Here is a 10000-nt window from a genome sequence, read left to right as displayed (position 1 = left end):
CTTGTTTCCTTTCCTCACCCCGCTATTTTCCCTGTTGGAGCCTCTGGGCTTATAGCATCCTGGTTTTCCAGCTAGGGTTATCGCTTAGCAGGTAATAATAATAATAATAATAATAATAATAATAATAATAATAATAATAATAATAATAATAATAATAATAATATCTAGGGAATTTTCGATATGATTGCCTGCAGTTTCAAGTACAGTGAAAGCTTAATTTATCTAAAAGTAATTTTCTCATTTCTGGTCACCAATTTTAAGCAAATGTAAAACTTCAATAATTTCCAGACAATATCCAATTCTAGATTCATCAAGTTGACACGCAAGGAAAACCTCATTGATTTTAAAATAGTTTCCTTGTCCACAAAAATTTAATCCTACATGGAAGTCGAAATAATTCTTATAGCTACATAAAGTTTTTCGTGTAAAATGGAAAATTTATTACTTTATTAATTTCAAAGCAATTTGCGCAAAGCAAAAAACTAACTTTATATGAAAATAAACACTTGAGAAAAATAAAGAAAGAAAGGCAAGGAACCAACTAAATGTCAGTGCCCTAATTGCTGCACACAAATAGCAGTACTTAACCCTTTGGCAATTAAGAGTTGATCTCCATGTTCGTGTTCTTTATCTAATTACTGAAGAGGCTGTTCAGGAGACAGTTAAATATACAATTCACATCAGCATCGAGAAGCTTAAGCTGTTTATAGCAGTTTAATTTTATTGTAAATCCCCATTACACGAACATGAAAAGATGGGAATGTTTATAAGAGTCCATGCAATAACTTCGTTTACACACACACACACACACATACGTATATATATATATATATATATATATATATATATATATATATATATATATATATATATATATATATATATATATATATATATATATATATATGTGTGTGTGTGTGTGTGTGTGTGTGTGTGCAATCTTTTAACTTCCATTCACTCTGCCAAGGGATCACATCCCAAGGGGTCATTCTTTTATATGATTAGTACTTCTACTCGAACAAGGATTCGAACCCTTGCCTCTGCGACGATATAGTGACTATATATATATATATATATATATTTATATATATATATATATATATATATATATATATATATATACATATATATGTATATATATACATATATATATGTATATATATATATATATATATATATATATATATATATATATATTGTATATATATAGAAGAACATGTACAGTAATGTTAGGCAACAATGGGAAAATCAACAATATTCTAACTAAATCCAAAATGGTAACCAACGAAAAGTGGTTTTGAGGCCACAAACCTCCATGAATTTATATTAGTCATTCATTGATTACAAAAAATCCAATACCAACCTTTTAATGAGGCAATACGAATACCGAGTCAAAGAATATCTCGCATAGCCTTTGATATGCTGCACTAAAGTCTCATTAATAATATACTGAAGCAGTTTTAATAGGCCATGGTTCATCTAAATGGCTGGATGCAAATATGGCTAGATTTAGGACACGATTTTTCATGGAAATTTTCTTGTATTTTTCTAGTGAAAAAATAACCATGAGCCTCATAATTAGTTTCAAAATGACTATTTTCGAAGCATTGCCAAAGTTAAGATAAGATAAGATTTTGTAAAGAACTCCTTTACACATTGTTTTGTTTGTTTTTGGAAGGAAGTCTGATTACTCACTCATAACATTGGGTGGAATTAAAAAATAAAATGTAATCTGTTTTATGTTAAGACAGTAATAAAAAGTATCAATTTTCTTCGAAAGGGTTGCTTCTTTAATACACCTACAAAATCAATATTTCCCCATTCAAAGGTTACAGAGTAGCGTCTATACTGTCTTATGCAGTATATACTTTGACTGAAATCAAAATTATTCGCTTTCAAGTTCTAAAAATGGTATAGTCTATACTATATTTCCGAGAATTGGTTTTATAAGCGAAAGAAACGACAGTGTTTGGGATTACCACACAGAGAATATGAAGTGAGCATATGTAACACCACTTTTTTTAAGCAAGGAGGAAAAAGTGTTTACCTCACGCAAAATAATACTATTTTACTACTAAAGAAACTTGGCGTCAAGATATTGCTGTTGTCATGTCACATCCTGAGAGAGAGAGAGAGAGAGGAGAGAGAGAGAGAGAGAGAGGAGAGAGAGAGAGAGAGAGACGAGAGAGAGAGAGGCAACTGGCCCCAGAGACAAAGCACATTCAAGCCCTCAGCAATGGCAAACAGACATGTCAAGGGAGAGTCATACAAATATAAATATTATGCATACACAAAAAGGACATACCTATAAACAATTCAACACACAAGGTGATAGGTTTTGGACGTGCCTTAGCCATCCTCTCCCTCGTCCAAACATCGGCGAGTCACGATCACCTTGTGGGAGCCCCGAACTCAGGAGGGAAGGGAGATTTTGGGTCCTAGCGATCGAGAGAGTGGAGAAGTCCTAAGAAGGTCCTCGACTTACAAGCATTCGGAGATACGTACATAAATCCAATTGAATTAATAAATCTCGGATATTGTATTAAAAGCTCATGATGAAATACTGTAATAAAATATACTATATAATTTTATGCAGTAAACAAAACATTTCTTCTTCTTCTTCTTTGTCTGCATCTTTTCCCACTTTTATGTGGGGTCGATGTTTCTGGCCAGCTTTCTCCATCTACCTCTGTCCCACACTTCATCACCGGTTTATCCCTTTGATCGAAGGTCATCCTTGATACAGTCCATCCACCTTCGCTTTGGTCTCCCGCTCCTTCTCGTTCCCTGTACCTCCATTTGCATCACTCTCCTCCAATATACTGTTCATCTCTTCTCATGACAGGACCATACCACCTCAGTCTACTTCTTGGATCTTATCTGATAGTTCTCTAATGCAGACCACTAGTCAGAAAAAACATTTGCAATATGAAGCTTGATTATTTGTTGACTTTTGAAGCTAAAAATCATAGACATGTGAGTTTGATGAAGCCTACCATAGTCCAAAATTTAACATAATTCGACTTAAAAACAGCTTCTTGAACTTTTTAAGTTTGTAAATTGAGGATCGTCTGTACGTACTTGTGTCGGTGCATGTGATACCCTTGGGATGGCCGTTGGGGTATTATTTCTCAGGGTTGCGGTTACCAAAGAAGTGCTAAATGAAATTGTACGCGGCTAGTTGAAGAAGAGCAGCTTACCAGCATAGAGCCAATATAACCTAAAAACAAAATATAGCTATATGTAAAATTTGACTGAGGCCGAGAATTTGTTTTCCATTTCAGATGTAGATAACAGTATTGTATTCCTTTACATAACTTTTATATCCGTAGCGTTTATAATAAAACATTTATGGATATGGGTGTAATCTAAATTTTCTATTTGAAATGAACACCAACATCTCACTTGAAAGTAAGCAGAAAAATAACTTTGTCCAAGAAATTATGAAGAACAAATATAATTATATAAACGATGTTTCATTTAAAAAGGTATAATTGTAGGCAATTTAGAGTAACAATGTAACCAATATTCAACTTTTACTAAATCATTTTAAAACACATGTAAAAATATTCCTCGATGCTTCCCAAAATAAAATAAAAAAATTGCATTTCCCCGAAGCATTTTCTTAAAAGCCCAAGTAACGAACACATAAAAGCGATCAAATCACCTGGCAGTCGTCAGTTCAGGTGTTCAAATATAAGTGCATCATCAAACAGGTCCAAGATAAAAAGTCCCGCTAAAAGTACCCATCTTGAAACCAACGCGTAGCAATAACTGAAGTAACAACCCGAGTTGCACTGCTAGGCCAGTACTGACTTCCGTAACGCGAAAGTGTGTTTTTCGTCAATCAAGTTCTATTAACCTCAGGAGCGCGGTCATTAATCGCTTCATAATAGGTAAATAAATACCCGCCCGTCGAAGCCAAAAAATTCGGAAGAATTTTTATGATCGGTTTCGGAGACTTAGTAGAGCAAGTTGCGATGAAGTCTGGGATTAAATCGAAGCAGCTTTTGACCCAAGGGAAAACAACAGAAAGCACGGCAACCAGATGCTAGCCAGACGTGTTGATGTAGGTGTTATATATATATATATATATATATATATATATATATATATATATATACATATATATATATATATATATATATATATATATATACATATATATATATATATATATATATATATATATATATATATATATATATATATATATATATATATATATATATATATACTTACAGTATCAATATATACATATATGTGTTTAGACATATGCTATATATATAATATAAATATCGATATATACAGTACACACACACACACACACATATATATATATATATATATATATATATATATATATATATATATATATATATATATATACTGTATAAATATATATATATATATATACAGTATATATACAGTATATATACAGTATACATATATACATATATGTGTTTATACACATGCTATATATATATATATATATATATATATATATATATATATGTGTGTGTGTGTGTGTGTGTATGAGTGTATTTATACTTAATAATTTTATCACTTACCATCGCATTTTCATTTCTCTTCAATTAAGGCACAAATACTTTTTTAATATCGAATTCACCCTGCCTAAGTATTAGAATGATAAGAACTGGTCGAACAAGTGTTAGAACTTTAGCAGAGTCGAAAGCAAAGTAATAGTCGACTATAATAATTTTTTTTTATCATTCAAATCGACATGATAGTCGACCATCTCTTTGATTTTGACTTTGCAAAGATTCAAATCCTCACCTGACTAAAAATTCTTATAAAATCAATTTCCATTTGCGTTTCTAATCTCGAGGCAGAGCGAATTTAAGATTAAGAAGAATCTCTGGCTTATTTGAATATTCATGCTTTGGAAACCAAGATCGATCGATTAACAACACCACTAATAAGAAACCCATTGATTAACAGTATATACATACATACATGCATACATACTGTACATATATATATATATATATATATATATATATATATATATATATATATATATATATATATATATAACATAATAATCTCCTCATACGCCTATTGATGCAAAGGGGATATATATATATATATTATATATATATATATATATATATATATATATATATATATATATATATATATATATATATATATATATATATATATATATATATAGTTATGTGTGTGTGTAAGGGGTGTATTAACATATCGTAAATTTTGTACGTTACAGAATCAATTCTTTTCAATGCATAATTCTAATAGGATCTTATTCACACATTCCTTATAATTAAATTAAATATACAGTTATTTATCTAAATTTTATCAATATCATTACCATTACAACCGTTTAAATCTATATGACATAAAAACCATTCCATTTTAAAAACTATAATAAATATTAGTCGTGAAAACAAAGAATCACAAAACTGTAAAATAAACAAAGTCCACTATGAGTAGACGGTAAGATCAACCATGATACTTACTTTTGCCGAATGGGACAAAACATCAACAATCGAATGAACGTAGTTCGAATAAGAGATTATTTCATGCACAGTAATTTGAAGAGCCCGATTCGGCCCTTTGAGTTTCATTACCCCGAAAATCTCTTTAAGTCTGTTTTGATCTTCCGAAACTCGAGATTGTTTTGACGTTACCTGGTAAATACACCTAAATTATAACTTCTCGATTGCGGCCGTGGATTCTCTGGATTACGAAAGTACTGAAATAATGTGAAACAAACATCTCAAAAAGAGGCTAAATTGGTGAGAGTCTCAAAGCTGATGAAAGGGTTTAATACCCAGAAGAATCCGATGTCTTTCATTCAGGCTGGATTTCTGTTTTCAAGCGATTTTCAGAATCGATGCTTTTCTATTAGCGCCAAGCTTTAACTCTGGTGTCTGCTTGCCTGCACGCATATGGCTGAAATCAGACGGCACGTTTTACACAAAGTAAATGATCGAGCTTAAGACAGTTGTAATGTGGGATGGTGAAATTAGTGACTCGGGGTACCAATCTCCGGTGCCCCTGTCCTCTTATTTCCCCTGTTTAAGATACTCAAAGTGATGAGAGAGAGAGAGAGAGAGAGAGAGAGAGAGAGAGAGAGAGAGAGAGAGAGAGAGAGAGAGAGAGAGAGGAATTAATCATTAATCGTAACCACTCGCTAGCATCGACACAAATGTCAACAAAAGTGTAAACGCGAAAAACCGGCAAATAATGCTTGTTTACCATTACTAAACCTAAAAGTTAAATTTATAGAACAGTGAAAAATACAATAGAAACAATATATATATATATATATATATATATATATATATATATATATATATATATATATATATATATATATATATACACACATAAAGCATAAATACCTCATAATATTATATTCGCTCTATATGGATTAGAGACCCAAGGGGAAATTAGCTTCATGATAACAGCTCCTGGTCGACCAAAGATTCGAACCCGCTATGTTTAATGATAATTACAGTATCTAATAAGATGGATAAACCATAATACCTTAATTCTAAGCGGACCACATAAGATAAACAATATGCTAATGAAATTTATGTGCCTATGAAAACAAAATTAACAATCAGCAATAAGGTACAAACAAATATTTAGGAAACTGTGATGTGAAACATTTACAAAGGTGATTAAACATTGTTTCATGATAAAACGTTATCTAAAATCGACAAATCTCCGTGTAACCTGTTACAACAAAGATGTAATTTGTAATTATAAATACAGTTATAAAGAAAGCGTTAAAATACCACAAACCTCTACCAAGGCTGAGCAATAATCGTGCATGTCCAACCGAACCCCTCCCCCCTTTCAAAAGACTAAGGTCAAAGCTCCCTCATCGCAAAATAATAATAATAATAATAAAAATAAATAATAATAATAATAATAATAATGATAATAATAATAATAATAATAATAATAATGATAATAATAATCCTTTCTTTTACTTTTACTATGATCTTCATAACTAATAAAATTTTTGCCATTTCATAATCAAACAAAATCAACAAAGAACGTCCTTGGAACACTACCATGACTTTGGCTTTGTCCTTACTTAGTTATCAGAATGAAACACATTTTGCCCAAATTCTGAGAGATCTTAGGCATATAATGTGGATAGTAAACCACCGAAATAAGCAAACGAAACCATATAAGAGAATATAAATATATAAGTAAATATAGCTTTACAGCTTCTCCATATCAAATAAATAGACATTAATTGAAATAAAGTTTTCGTCAAGGTCATCATGGTCATATGGGTGAGAGTTGCATAACGACACTATTTAGAATCATATAATTTACTAAAAGTAAAAACAAAGGGAAATCGGATATTTATGAATAAACAAAATCACGGGGTGAAACATCAGGCGAACAGAAGGAAGACGAAGGAGGGTTCGTTGGAGCATGATAGGGAAGGGAGACGGACAGAACGACAGGGAAACAGACATACTGATGATTTGGGGTAAGAGGGGAAGAGGCTGAGAAGGGAAGGAGGAAGAGGAGGAGGGGAAGGGAGGGATGAGGATGGTTATGAAAAGCACGTCTCCAAGCCATCAGTATCTGGCTGTCACTAAATGTTGACCTACCACCACCCACAAGCGCTCTGGCCTCCTCTTTCTCCCCTCCTCCCCCCTCCCAATCATCTTCCCCATGAGCACTCCCCTCCAACCTCACTCGCAATCAAAGCTCTCTCTCTCTCTCTCTCTCTCTCTCTCTCTCTCTCTCTCTCTCTCTCTCTCTCTCTCTCTCTCTCTCTGTCGCCAGCTCTTCTTTCTTGTAGTCACCCATCCGCTTCAGGATAATTAACAGGTTTTATGTGAATGCCCTTGTACCATTTAGCATCTCTTCCTGGGTACTGGGGACTACTTGGGTTTTTTTTCAATGTCATCTTTAGCAAGATCATACTTATATGTTTTAATAACTAGGATAAATACTACTACTACTACTACTACTACTACTACTACTATTAATAATAATAATAATAAAACTATTGATGGGGATGGTAATAATGATAATAATAAGCTAATAGTAATAGTAGTAATATTAGCGTTCATGTTTCTGACGATTTTTTTTCTTTTTTTCAAAATCTGGACTTTACTACTGAATGGAACCTGGATTGTAAGTATTTATGCATACATGCATGTGTATCTATCAGTGTTTTATATATACATTATTTATTGGGTACAAGCTGAGTGTGTGTTTGTCTGCCAGGAGAGAGAGAGAGAGAGAGAGAGAGAGAGAGAGAGAGAGAGAGAGAGAGAGAGAGATTCCCTTTACAGTGATACAACAGTTATTAACCAGTATTGGGTTATGTATTTAAATTAGTCGTAATCACAAAATGATACATTTAATTAATATTCTATAAACATAAATCTAAATGCAGACTAATACCAGACACTTATAGCAGTTTTGTCATTGTGTAAGAGCCTATTTGATTTGAAAAGTGAATAACATAAATCTCTCTCTCTCTCTCTCTCTCTCTCTCTCTCTCTCTCTCTCTGTTCATCAGAAAAGGGAGCACACTTAATCACTGCCATTATCATTGGTATCACAGCTAATATCTAATTAATATCATCCATTAAAACAAACCAACGTTCGTATCAGTAGCAGAGTCCATCAATCTCATTCAAACTTCTATCGTTAGTCCACCAGATGACCTTTTATCTATTTCACTTGTTAATGAGGATGAAGCTGCTCGCATATTATGAACGAAAACCCTACGACGGACTCGGTAGGGTGAAACTACCCAGCGTTATTATCCGAGGCCCAATGTAAGATAGTGACCTGCGGATAATTCTGTTTGAGATTTTGTTTAAGTCTTTCCAAGTATGTTCATTAATCTGTGAAAAATAATTGTCTTGAAGAATCTGTTTTTAAAACTTAAAAATTAATATTTGCATATTTTGGATAAAAATGATAACAACAACATTAATAATAATAATAATAATAATAATAATAATAATAATAATAATAATAATAATAATAATAATTTTGCAACTATCTGGTATAAGACTTATGAATTATGTTAATGAATTAGCAATTCTTCCTCAGTTCTGTGACCAACTAAATGATCTTCCCATTCAATACCTACCTCGCACTGTATCATTCAAAACTCTACACATCTTTCTCTCGTGGTTCAAAAGATATATTATTTGTTTTACTTCTTTTGATGGCTCAATTTTAAATCCCCGAGTGAGGTAGACACTTTACCTAGAACTTATTATAACCATGGTGGCCTCAGTACTAAAAAACCTCAAACTGAAGGGGAAAACTGAAGGGGCAAACTGAAGGGGCCACTATTCTAAGGGAAAATGGTCTATTGTGAAGAACATACACACACACACACACACACACACACATATATATATATATATATATATATATATATATATATATATATATATATATATATATATCCATCCATATACCAAAGGCACTTCCCCCAATTTTGGGGGGTAGCCGACAAAAAAAAAAAAAAAAAAAAAAAAAAAAAAAAAAAAAAAAAAAGGGGACCTCTATTCTCTATGTTCCTCCAGCCTAACCAGGGACTCAGCCGAGTTCAGCTGGTACTGCTAGGGTGCCACAGCCCAACCTCCCACATTTCCACCACAGATGAAGCTTCATACTGCTGAGTCCCCTACTGCTGCTACCTCCGCGGTCATCTAAGGCACCGGAGGAAGCAGCAGGGCCTACCGGAACTGCGTCACAATCGCTCGCCATTCATTCCTATTTCTAGCACGCTCTCTTGCCTCTCTCACATCTATCCTCCTATCACCCAGAGCTTTCTTCACACCATCCATCCACCCAAACCTTGGCCTTCCTCTTGTACTTCTCCCATCAACTCTTGCATTCATCACCTTCTTTAGCAGACAGCCATTCTCCATTCTCTCAACATGGCCAAACCACCTCAACACATTCATATCCACTCTAGCCGCTAACTCATTTCTTACACCCGTTC

The sequence above is a fragment of the Palaemon carinicauda genome, chromosome 31 (genome assembly GCF_036898095.1).
Source record: "Palaemon carinicauda isolate YSFRI2023 chromosome 31, ASM3689809v2, whole genome shotgun sequence".
Taxonomy (NCBI): domain Eukaryota; kingdom Metazoa; phylum Arthropoda; class Malacostraca; order Decapoda; family Palaemonidae; genus Palaemon; species Palaemon carinicauda.
The sequence above is the reverse complement of the archived record's forward strand: the minus strand, read 5'-3'. Positions refer to the sequence as shown.